The sequence below is a fragment of the Colletes latitarsis genome, chromosome 3 (genome assembly GCF_051014445.1).
Source record: "Colletes latitarsis isolate SP2378_abdomen chromosome 3, iyColLati1, whole genome shotgun sequence".
NCBI lineage: Eukaryota > Metazoa > Arthropoda > Insecta > Hymenoptera > Colletidae > Colletes > Colletes latitarsis.
In genome coordinates, this window is record NC_135136.1 from 32755262 (window position 1) to 32768963 (window position 13702).

The following is a 13702-nucleotide window of genomic DNA, read 5'->3' on the forward strand; positions in this document are numbered from 1 at the left end:
AAGAATTTTACTCGGATTAAGGGTCGCGAAAATTTTTAGGATTAAACGCTAATAAAGACAGGGATTGATCGAAAGAGAAAATCGACTTTGAAAATTCATCGTGTATGCGTGTAACAGAGTATGATTTGATCTTCTCAAAAATTAACCCTCGATGGGGCGAATCTTTTGCTTAAATATTAACTTGCAAGGCATCTACTTTGATATTTAATTGGTTATCTCAGAGACATTATACAGGGTGTTCGGCCACTCCTGGGAAAAATTTTAATGGGGTATTCTAGAGGCCAAAATAAGACGAAAATAAAGAATACCAATTTGTTGATGGAGGCTTCGTTAAAAAGTTATTAACAATTAAATTCAAAAATTTTAAATCGTTCTGGAAAAATTATTTTCGGATGTGGGGGTCAATTACAATCATTTTTGGTGAATACACATACTTCCGAAATCCTACCCACTTTCGAGAAAAAAATTCGAGTAAGTGCTGAAAGTTTTGGGTGAAAAAAAAGACTTTCGAATCGTCTTGGAAAAATTATGTTTAGTTGCAGGGGTCAATTGCAAGCATTTTTGGTCAACAGACATAACCCCGAAATCCTACTCAGTTTCGAGAAAAAAATTCCTTACCGAAAATATAATTTCTGGCCAGAAATGACTACTCGAATTTTCATGCGAATCTTTAAAATACCATAACTTCTGAACGGATTGGACGATTTTAATGTTCAAAAAGCCAAACGCCGCGTATTTTAATGTAGAATATGTAGCAATTGTAAAAATATTCGAAAAGTTGGTCCTTGACCTCGCAAAATGAGAAAAACCACATAAAAATGGTCCAATTTTCAAACAGCCATAACTTCTACAATTACGAATATATTTCAATGAAACTTTTTTCTGAAGCAGAGCTCATGGGTACCTACAGAAAAGTATTAGACAACTTTTCTGTAGAGCGTCAAACAAAAATACTAAAAATGAAAAACGAATTTTCAAGAAAAATCGACAGGGGGTAGGTGCCTAAATTTTTCGGCGACAAAACAATTCTTCAAATCGTTCTAAAAAAATTATTTCTAAGTTCTGGGGTCAATTACAATCATTTTTGGTCATTAGACATACCCTCGAAATCCTACCCCCTTTCGAGAAAAAAATTCCTTACCGAAAATCTAATTTGTGGCCAGAAATGTCTGCCCAAAATTTCATGCGAATCTTTAAAACGTCATAACTTCTGAACGGATTGGACGATTTTAATGTTTAAAAAAGCAAACTACGCGTATTTTGATGGAGAATATGTACAAATCGCAAAAATATTCGAAAAGTTGGTCCTTGACCTCGCAAAATGAGAAAAACCACATAAAAATGGTCCAATTTTCAAACTGCCATAACTCCTATAATTGTGAATATATTTCAATGAAACTTTTTTCTGAAGTAGAACTCATGGGTACCTACAAAAAAGTATTAGATAACTTTTCTATTGGGCGTCAAACAAAATTTCTAAAAATGAAAAAGGAATTTTTAAGAAAAATCGACAGGGGGTAGGTGCCTAAATTTTTCGACGAAAAAAAAATTTTTTAATTAATTCTGAAAAAATTATTTTCGGTTGCGGGGGTCAGTTACAATCATTTTTGGTCATTACACATACCCCCGAAATCCTACGCATTTTCGAGAAAAAAATTCACTACGGTCGGAACTTTAAACGTTAATAACTGTTTAACGAAGCCTTCACCAACAAATTGGTATTCTTAATTTTCGTCTTATTTTGGCCTCTAGAATCCCCCATTAAAATTTTTCCCAGGGGTGGCCGAACACCCTGTATAACTAAGACGTATACATCATCTTGTAAAAAAAACTAAAATTATTTGACCTGAACATTACACTGACCCATAGGAGGCTAAAGTAAACCTGTATAATTCGATTAAGTCAAACGGCGTTTTAATCAATAATTTTAATAATAAATACAAAAGAAAGAGAAAATAAATCGACTTGTACCTGCCCGGGTACACCCTCTCTATAGTGGAGGAAATATAATCGTATTTAGAATCGAGCGATTGTCTCGAAACAAAAACAAGAAAAATTAAAAACCAAAGAACGTATGTGTGCCCCATTGTTCCTTATATCGAACAGAGGTTGTCGTTTCTCGTGTACGTAATCTTCCTTGAACAACTCTATTAGACGACGCGTAAGCGTTCAATGGAACGATCAAAGCGACGCGTTCTCTTCGAAGTGTCTCCAATTTGAAGTACGGATGGTTTTCAAACAGTAGATATGTCGAACGAAATATAATCGTATTTAGAATCGAGCGATTATCTCGAAACAAAAACAAGAAAAATTAAAACCCAAAGAACGTATGTGTGCCCCAGTGTTCCTTATATCGAACAGAGGTTGTCGCTTCTTGTGTTCGTAATCTCCCTTGAACAGCTCTATTAGACGACGCGTAAGCGTTCAAAGGGACGATCAAAACGTCGCGTTCTTTTCGAAGTATCTTCAATTTGAAGCACGGGTGGTTTTCAGACAGTGGTTAACGTCGAACCTTCGAATAGAAATCAGAAAGTCGCGGTAGCCCGAAGGCCGAGTTAAAATGCTTCTCCACCGTGGTGGTGACTTTTGCAACCCCTTTCGAACCAGCTCACGGTTCTCCACCTCTTCGTTCTCCGTGTCCCTTATCCCCGACAAGAGGACACCCTCTTTGTTGAGGCCCTCGGGGCGACTCTGCCGGTCTTTCTCGGTCTAACAGGACGCCGGGCCACCTGTAGGGTTCTCAGGCTCAATAATGCATCGGTGACGTGAAGCATCGCTCAGCCTTATCGGGCGGTAAACCACCAAGAGTCCTGGTGGATGATGCCATGCTTCGTCGCACCCTTCGCCCCGAGACCGGTCTCAGCGACACTGTCATTTACTACCATCGCCGTCGGCCCCCGCAAAGATCTTGACTGGAGGCTAACTTCTTAATAGTCCGTTCTCGAGTCTACAGAGCGATGGATCTTCCTTTTATTGTTCGATGACCACTTTCCTCCTGCGTACGCCGGGAACGGTTTTATCGAGGGCATCGATAACGAAATCATCTTCACAACTGATTCTTCCTTGCCTCGACGATCGGTATAATTGAGAAACTATCTCCCAAAATCGTGTCTCGAAACACAGTCGCGGACAAAATTAATTGGACAAGCAAAGGAAATAGTTTATTATACGTCTTTATAGTGTGTAGATTATTCAGCGAATAATTGAAATTAATATTTACATTTGTATTGAAATAAAGCATACTCAATGAAAACGTTAGTTGATTGTCGAGGGACAAAAGTAAGTGGGCACTCGTTCAAGATCAAATCAAATAACTATTCTCAAATTAACTATTTGGTTGGCGTGTAATATTTGCAAGGAAAGAGCAGAATGTCAGTAAGAAAGAAATTTTGAAATTAAATTCATAATTTATAGTACAGAATCAAACGACAGCAAAAGAAATGTTTATTTTTCTTTCGTTAAAAAATTATTTTTTTTAATTTTTTGGGTAGAATATTCTTTAGAAAAGGAATAAATTAGTGCGAAATTATTTTTGCTTAAATACTTTAACAAACTTAGCGTTGTCATACACTTACCGATATCGAATGAATTCTACACGACGTTAAAGGAAAATTACGCGTTCGTAATTAATGAGAAGGTGACTATTGTGCCCGAGCTGTCGGTTTGTTAGTGTGCACTTAAGTGGGAGCGGATTGTTTGACCCTGTTTGCATGAACGCCTACCGCGTTTATGCACGCACGTAACATATGTTGTGCTTTGCACGGACACGAAATGTCTGGTATATCGTACACGATCGCGGAAAGTCAAGTTCTGTTCTTACTGTCAAGCAGTGTCGGACGCAATTTTGTTCTGACAACGAATAAAAGGACAACTCCTTTCTTTGTTCGTAAACAACGAGGACGATAGACAAATAAAATTTGTTACTGAAAATATTTGCATCTTTGGAATATATCGTGATAAATTAATTCGAATGTAAAGGCGATCCAGAGGTAAATAATAAGCATTTACCATGGTCATTTACCAATATTTCAAACGTATCGAATTTTATAAAGATACTCGAGGAAACTTTCATCAAAGTCAAATTTCCAGTAGTATTCCCTTCGACGATCGATCTACATTTTTTATGCGAAAGGTTGCACGTGACGTGACGATGAAAAAAATTTGCATAGAGTCTGTCGAATTTTCGTCCCGTGTACCGCAACGAACTTTCGACACCTTGCATCCCGTCGAACTATCGAAAAGTCATCGGGTTAGCATTAAGCGTGCTTGGAGCACAACTGTGTGACGAACTTGTCGAAGTATCCATGATCGATGGGCTCCCATTAAAATGCCTCTAAAAATAATATCAACGTCCTTACGTTACATAAAAATGGGTAGCCATAGCTTCTGCGCGAACCAAAACTAAAAATTAGACGCGAATTAGTGAAAAAATTATTTATCCTAGTTATCGATCGCAAGAATTCCACACAGTCGTTTATTAAAAATGTTTCTAAACTTATCGAAACATACTTTGTACAATATTACCAAGTTACGAACGAGCTCTCAACGAGCAAATTGTTTACGACTTGGGGAATCGACCCCATCTTTTTCTCCAGTTTTTTCCCTCTTAATTCAATTACGTCGATGTCGTTCATTGTTCGAATACAATGGAAAGTTCGAAAGTAGATTCATTGAGAAGAAAGGCACGTGGCGTTAAGCATCCTCCTTTCGAGCTACCGTGAAGCGTATCCTTGCTGAGTAATTTTCACCTGGACCGTTTAAAAATACAGGGTTTCGATCGATTCCTAGTACGATATCGTCGAATCGAACAGTGCATCCCGTAATATTTAAACAAAGATAATTTTACAGATTCGTTTGCGTTCCGTTATTCTGTACAAGTATTTAATTACAATCATCCCTCTTCCAGTCCCTTTGGAACTTTCGTTAATTTTTAAGGAGTTCCGCGTAAACATTGTCGTTAGCCTTTGCTACCCCTGACGTGACTTTTGATGTCAGAAAGGGCTGGCTGCAATTAGACGTTCTTGAATAATAAATCGTCGCTGCAATTGTAATGACAACGCGGGTCGCGCTACATGTTCTCACATTTAGTAACGCTTTTACTAATTTCCAGTCGAATCAAGTAGGTTCCGCGTAATCGTATTCATGTTTCTCAACGCGTTGCTCTGAGGTTCATCGTAGTTGCTTAATTATATTCTAATTATTTTTCGTTAAAATAAGCAACGAAACATCTTGTGCTCGTGGATTAGTAAATTATTTCCAAGTGCTTTTGAAGATCGATTTTGAATATGATTACGCCGCAGGGACGTCTGTTTTGAGCATTTACGCGTGGAATATACCAATTGAACGGATCGAGAGGCTTTTTCTGCCATTAAAACAATCGTTTGGACGGGAAGTCGAGTCTGACTCCTAAAACGATTTAAATTCAACGTGTGTGGAATTAGTTTCGGTCGCACACGTGTACGCTTCACACGATTGGCAGTGATTGCGTGACTCGGTCGAGTATGCCGTGCACAGTACTCGTTCCAGGGTACCCGTGGCTTCGGTTGGTAGATCTTTTCTAGTTGTCGTGATATCGGTGGAACAACTGGTACAGGAATATTTCCTACCGATTGTTTTATCGAGACTATCCTTGTTCCTCGAACCACGGTAATGCATTCCGCTTAACTTTTAATCCGATGGACGATCAGAAATCGAGCGGATAAAATTTGGTGTAACTTTGGAAAATATTAGTCTCAGATTCGATTTCAATTCTTTCAAGAATTTTTTTGGGGTAACTTTGAAACTTTTTCTAATAAATGTTCAATGTTTTCGAAAATACATTTCTTGAATTACTTCTAAAGCTAAAGTACAAATGAGCATACTTCAGCAGTATCTGTGGATCTGAATAACTAGAAAGTGTTACATAATCGAGCATCTTCGAAAGCTTCGTTAAAAAGTGTGAAGATTAATCATTTTCTAACCCATTGTACACATTTATACGACGTTATACAATGAGTTTAACTGACTGGGATTTAAACAACGCCCGCCGGAAGTCATACCTGCGAAATTATGATATGTAAATTGCAGAATGGCCAGGGACTTTTCGATTTTTACTAGCACGAGGACTCAATCCTTGGGAAAAAATGTAAATCATATTTGGTACCATCCTATAAAGATAACGCCTTCGTTTAAAAAAAAAAATAAAAGCTCATGACCACGCCAGTCAAAAAGCCATATTACACAATAATCTTTTGTTTAGAATTAGCATCTCCCAAATTCCACAACTTTGCTCATCGATAATCCATCCGAAAACGAGCATCGTTTTTAAGCAAAGTCAAGATCAGAGAAATCAACTCAATTTTATCGTCCTCGTTCGAAAATTTTATATACAAATAAAGGTTTATTGGCATATATGAACAAACTGGTCTTTGATTAATAGTCAGCTATATGGAACAACTAGGAATAAAATTGACACCTGTTATGGCACGTACGGTTACATGATAATGACTGTTACGGGATATAGCCACTAACACATATTATTTTCGGGGTCTAAGTATAGTGTTTAAGGGGGTAGAAGTACGCCCTCGCGAAATATTCGAAATACGTTGAATTTGGGGTCTCGGGGCTGCAATCGTGCAAAAGGGCAAAAGAAATTGCGTGCGAAAGAGCAAAGATGTTGCGTGCGAAAGAATATTGTCACCCGATCGAGTTGGTAGCGTCGCGACGCTGACGTTTACGCCATGTGCGAAATGCCTTTCGGCATATGCGTGGACGTGGTGCGATGGTGGCGTACATTACCAGTCGAGGAGGCCGAACCGTGGACGGACAATTACACGCCTCGGTGTCGAAAAACAGAGCTTACAGGTGCGTTTACGGATAATTAGCCGTCGGACTACGACACATGTCACGCCTAATTAGGGTGGAGGTGCATAGAATTCGAATGCAGTCACGAACTCTAGGATCCTTGACCAGTAGAAGTAAGTCAAAATTGATCCACTGCATTTGCTATCAAAGGATCAGCTTTGTCTCATTTATGGATCTATTCTCTGCGTACATTTTACCCTATTCTTTTACTGTTCACATATTTCTAATCTATCATAATATTTCTCTTTGCTCGCCCACAGCTTCTGTGTTTGAACTTTGAAAACATTATTTTTATGGTGATTTTGCAGTTTAATGCCTAAATGGGTTCATAAGGGATGGACAGGGCGGAGGTATATAGAATTCGAATGCATTCAGGAATTCTAAAATCCTAGACCGGTGGAATTGGGTCACAATTGACCCACTGTAATTGATGCAACTTTGAAAATATTATTTTTATGGCGATTTTGCAATGTAATGACTACATGGGTTCACAAGGAATGGGTAGGGCGGAGGTATGTAAAATTCGAATGCATTCATGAACTCTAGAATCCTTGACCAATGGAATCGGGTCAAAATTGACCCACAGTATTTGCTATCAAAATTTAGATCAGCTTTGTTTCATTTATGGATCTATCCTCTGCGTTTATTTTGCCCTATTCTTTCATTTGTAATTTAACAATTATAATATTTCCTAGTTACTCTTCTATTTTTTGGGTATTTCATTCTAGCGCTTTTTTAAATGCTCCGTTTTGCCATTCAAATGAAAAATCAATCGAATTAATGCCTATATTATAGAGTAAAGTTCGATATATTTAAATAGGAATCATCGTTTCTTTCTTACTTGTGAAGTTTCAGCTGCTTGTCTGTTGAATACGCTTCTGAATACTCTGTTAAGAATATTCGAGAGCCGAATCAGTCGTTGTTGAGGGTACTGCAGATAGTCATAGACGAATCTTCGATAGTTTCTCCCTTCCTTGTATAGTTCCTAAATCAGCAATGGTGTCCATCTTGATTTGTTTAGAAAGAAACAAGTTGTTTAGTTCGACTGCTGCTTCTATTATTACCGCTCACGCGATTCAAACTTATAAAATATTCGCGGATATAAAAAGTACATTTATAAAACAAATTGAATGTTATTTATTGTATATTTGACTTCCAGTAGGAATCTTCAAAAGTGAACATTAAATTTAGCAGAATATTCAACGATTTTGATTAAATTTATTTAAATAATATACTTTATCGTAATTCTATTTGTTGATTTTATAGTACTAATTCACTTAAAATTTAGAAATTACACATGGCCACATAAAGGACATTCGATGTATTTTAGTAGCAAATTGTAGCAAGTACTGATAAAAAATACTTCAAATGTTTTTATGTCATTTGGTGCAACAAGTTTGCCTTTCGTTTTTAAAATCTGCGATGAAAATAATTCTCCTGATTTATTGAGAGAAAATGGCCGATGCAATCGAGCCTTACTTTAGTCATAGACCCTCCTTATAGCTAGCTCTTAATTTTCAAAATACCGACAAAAGTGGAAAGCAACAATTTTGTTGGAAAATGTAAAGTCATATTTACCGTGCTGATTCTTAAATTTGTGCACTCACTTTCAACCTAACCCAAACATCTGGACATCGATAAATTAAAATTACCAAAGTAGATCTTTTAACGATATTTTAAATAATTTTACCAAGGCAATGTTAAACTGTAGATTAATTTCAATTTTTCTATGAGACGACCACATTTAACTTAGTATACACAAATTACTTTCCACTGTGTTTTGAAACATTGAATTCTGTTAGATTTGTTAAATTCAACCCCCCATGCCTTGTAATACCGAGTCCAAATGTAAACTGACTACATTCTCTCCAACTCTGATCGAAGACTATAGTCCAATTAATATTTATTGTTTCTCAAAAAAACTGAATTTAAAAATTTCTTCTCACGGTTCCATTGATACACACGATCTCGAATTAATCATTTTACGTATTTATAACACTTCAACAAATTCGACTAAAATATCGAATAAGGTAACTCGTATGCTCGTGGTCCAAAATGTCCGTCAGCAGAGAGATCGACTCGCAAGGCAAGGGGTTGACGCGTCGCGAGCGAGAGGGTTGAACGATCCCAAGAAATCCGGGCGTCGTTCAAAAATCCCTCGAGTTCTCGATAAAAATCACGAAAAACTGTTCGAACCTCTTCGCGTTCATGCTTCAATCGACGCTCCTTTCGTGTTGAACGATTCCCTCCGTGGCAAGAGAACCCCCGGAGTCGAGGGTAGGTCGCGGCCGGACCGAACGGGTTAAATCGAACCGGAGGTCCTTTATCGCGAGGACTGTCGCGTCGATAGGTGCACACCGTGTACGCGTGATCTATGGCTCGTAATTTTTGGTCTCTGCTTGCCGCTTCGGGGGTGGCCAGGGTAGGTTGCTGTTGATCGCCTCCGCCGGGTAACACGCCCAACCGAGAGATCGCGCGCGCAATGGGGGTAGCTGAGGCACGCGTACGATTGGCTGATGGGCGGGGCGACACCGTCGAAGCTCCCGACTCCGGGGTGATTGTGCGAAATGCACACTCGGGGTCGAACGCAAAACCACCCCTCCTCTACTCACCGCGAGTGGAAAGCTCCATCGCCGCAAGCGCGAAAGTCAACTCCGACGACGCGTTTCCTCTAATAATCGCGTAGAAGGTTCGACGCTGGTGGATCCGGGGTCCTTGTGCCCTCGAGGAAGCATCGTACGCCCCAGGGCTCGTTCGAGGATTTTTCTGTCGCGGATCAGGTGCATCGAACTGGAGAGACAGAGTTCGTCCGAGAGGGGGAAAAGCATATGGGTGACTAGGAAAGAAAATAACAATAGTATTTAAAATAAGAAGGTATTTAGAATAGATTTTGCTGTTATTTCTTCAGAAAAGAAAGGAATACTAAAATTAGAGTGAAAATAGATGTACAAAAATTGGTTTGAGGATTTTTCTATCGCGAGAGACAGAGAGGAAATAGCATTTGGGTGACTAGGAAAGAAAGTAACAAATTTTGGTATTTAAAATTAAAAAATGAGAAGTTATTTAGATTTTGCTGTTATTTGTTTTAAAAAAAGGAATACTAAAATTGGAATGAAAATAGATATACAAAAATTGGTTCGAGGATTTTTCTATCGTGGATCAGACACATCAAACTGGGAAGACTCAGGAGAAATAGCATATGGATGATAGTGTTTATTTTTCTCTTAACTTAATAATAAAATATATTCGTATTTTCAACCCACGAGTACTGTTCAAATAATCGTTATATCGAATCTGTTTTCGGATCAGATCGTGATACATAAAATAATTGGAAAATGTCTTACAAGCGAATAACAGTCTATTTATAATTCAAAATTAATATAATACTCAATCGTTGGAATTAGTAGTAATATGTTATAATAGATTGAAATATTAATATTTTACAGAACCAAAATTTATTTTTTGAATCGTGAATGGAATAAGAAAATTCGAAGAATCTTTCTTTCCTCCCCCAGTTAGAAACCATGTATGAAACTTTTGATAAAATTATTTGTGCTGCATATTGTGTTCCGCCTAACTGTTCGACGATGTTACTATAGTTTTTAATTATAATTTGAATCAATTGTATCGTGAGACTAAAATATTGCGATTTCAATAATAACGAAAATATGTTTTTGGATATAAACAACTTTTTATATAATTATTAGAATTTTTTAAAATCGTATTACAAAGTCAAATTATTATTTTCAAACCTGATCCACCCCACTCTTTAACCCCTTAACGCTCATGCCCTGACTGCTTTGAAAAACAATATTTCTTTAATCTAACGATTTAAGGGATGGCAATATTTGTTTTCCTTCAAATCATACGTTAGATACAACACTGTAATTAACAAAAACCGCATTTTTATATAGCTTAGAAACAAATCCAATAAAGAAAACTGATCATTCTTGGTTAACCCGAAAAATATGAGCGTTAAGGGGTTAATGAGGATCGATTGTTCGAATTAATAATAATACTTGACTTGCACTCGTGCATACAGATAAGTATATCGTTGCCTGAGCCATGATTATGATATTTATTCGACGATTTTATTGTGCGATGTGGCAATTTTTATCTCGATCCTTTTTCCATTACTTCTTTCTAACAACCAGTCAATAGCAACGATTCGTTGCGATTTTAATTAGCTTTAGCATCGGCTTCGACGAAAGTTACCGAGTTTCAGATAAATTTCTTTCAAGGTGGAATTCTAGTTCATGCACTTTACAGAAAGACGACAGCGATGAAATGTTAGTGAGCGACACCTGTGCGTTTCACACGGCGCGGACCGTGACATTACGGTTACGAGAAACAGTCGTAAGAACTAGCACCGTCGATGAATATTTCATTTATCATTACCTGAAAACCAACGATTGTCACATCTCATTCGGATGTATTATACCAACAGCACCAATTTCGACAAATCGGTTCAATTATAATCCATTACTCTCATAAAATGTTCATCGAATAAGGGATGTTTTACAAACATAGCCAACGTTGGTAAAACAAAGCAAAAGCTAATTCTGGTATTGTAAAATACTAGAAATGGCAACCACCAAAATTCTCTTCTGAATACCAAATATACTGGCATAATAAAATACTAGAAATGGCGAATACCAAAATTCTCTTTTAAATACAAACGATTTCGACAAAAATTATAATCAGATTTCTATAACAGCACCAATTTCGACAAATCGGTTCAATTATAACCCATTACTCTCATAAAATGTTCATCAAACAAGGGATATTTTACAAACATAGCCAACGTTGGTAAAACAAAGTAAAAGCTAATTCTGGTATTGTAAAATACTAGAAATGGCAAACACCAAAATTCTCTTCTGAATACCAAATATACTGGCATAGTAAAATACTAGAAATGGCGAATACCAAAATTCTCTTTTAAATACAAACGATTTCGATAAAAAGTATAATCAGAATTCTATAGCCAGGCTAAGTTTTTCGTGAAATTGAATAAACACGAATAAACTGTTGTTATGAATTACGAGAGGAGAATTAGAACGTTGAGGGAAAGGAAATAGCGAATCGGGAAAATTAATTTTAACTGCACCGGGGTTGGATTTCGCCGGGGAAGAGCAAGCAGTCTGCACTTGATGGCTCGAAGGATCCGCAGATTCTGAAGCACCTCCTCGACGTGGCAGGAGCAGAAAATCGCGTTGAAGTGGTAACGGTCGGGCTAATGGCTCGGAGACGATATTTTGTTAAACAAGGAAACCTTTTATCCCCCACACCACTTCTTAGACGAGCGCTCGGGGACAGGGACGGCTCCGTTTCAAAAGAACTCGGCTTGTGTTCGCTCTCGACGTTCCGTGTACACTTTATCGTGCGAAATGGGTCTTTCAAAATCTCTCTGCGTATTTTATTTCCTCTACAAACACCAACTGACAATACATATCGTTGTTTGTTATTTATGTCTCTGCAATAACACCCACATAAACACAGGCCTGATTCGTATCATTCTGTGTACTGGACATTCCTCTATATCTTGTCGATAATTATTTCAAAAGAGTTACAACCTAGCAAGAACGAAAATACTTGACGAGATATAATTAAAAAGAGAAATTAAACCAATATTTTATTTCTTCATAAATCATTTTTATTCACTTACAAAATACAAAAAGCTCTACTTAATCCATACTCGCGATGGAAATTGTAGAACCTTCGATGATACTCTAGAGGGGGGTAATAAATTATTTCGCGATTCAGATATAATTCGGGGAAAAAAGTGGTCCCCGATGTACATTTCGCTCCATGTCGCAGACTCAATCGCGGCGAATAGGGTCGACGATAAAAGCGGCCCTGTACCGTCACTTTGGTTTTCTTGTCACCAGAGAAGAACGAGCTGGAAGTGTGAATCGCCGACCACCACGACAAGATACCACCTGTCCCTTCTCACGGTTCGCCCACGCATATAACGCCGTTCTCGCGAATTCCTTCGATCCCTCCTTGCTTCCGAATCGCTTCTCGCTTTCAGCCCATCCGAGATGCGAATCGATGTGGCTCTCGCGTAACTATCCAACAACTTCGCCAAGTTCCATTCCTCCTAAGTCCCGACTGACAAGTTACCTCACTCCGTTTCGAGAAAACGAGCGGATAAAACGCGGGGCACGTATATAAGAGAGTTATTTTTACCGGAGTTTCTCGATACGAGTTAACTCTTCTATTTACAGAAGCAGAAGTTCAGTTTACAAGTTTATTTCTGTGTTTATGAAGCAAACTTTATCGTTCGAAGTTGGTGTAGTACAGCTCTACTCGACATGATTTTCTAAACACGATCACATCTTGGGTGTTAGAGAAAAAATCTTCTTTTTTTTTTAATTTGGGGGTAATCATCACATATTTTTATTTTTATATTTAAGTTCCATATTCTCATTTTAAGATCTGACGAAATTTTAACCAACTATGATTATTTTTTGTTTTTAAATTTTTACAACTGTACAGTTCTCCTTTAAATTTTTATACTGAATTTTATTTTATCTATTTCTTTTTAGCAGAAAAGATCTAAACGCTTTAAAAGAAGAAATTATTTATAATAGATTTTATTATTTGTTTAAAATAGGAAAGGTATACTAAAATTAGAATAAAAATAGGTGTAAAAAAGATTGGTTCCGGCCGGGATCGAACTGGCGACCTTCTGCGTGTAAAGCAGACGTGATAACCGCTACACCACGGAACCCATTGAATGAAGGCTCTTTTATAATATAATTCTAATAACATTATTAATGAAATATAAAAAATTAATTTCAATTTAAAATTTAAAAAAAATGCTAACTATTTATGTATACAGAGTGTTCGGCCACTC

At 37.4% G+C, this 13702-nt stretch overlaps 1 non-coding gene across 1 annotated transcript; it reads right to left on the reverse strand.

The window, feature by feature from the left end:
• Nucleotides 1–13503: 13503 nt before the first annotated feature.
• On the reverse strand, nt 13504–13576 carry Trnav-uac (transfer RNA valine (anticodon UAC)). Its single transcript has one exon. It is a non-coding gene; the product is annotated as a tRNA-Val (tRNA).
• Between the last annotated feature and the right edge of the window lie 126 nt (nt 13577–13702).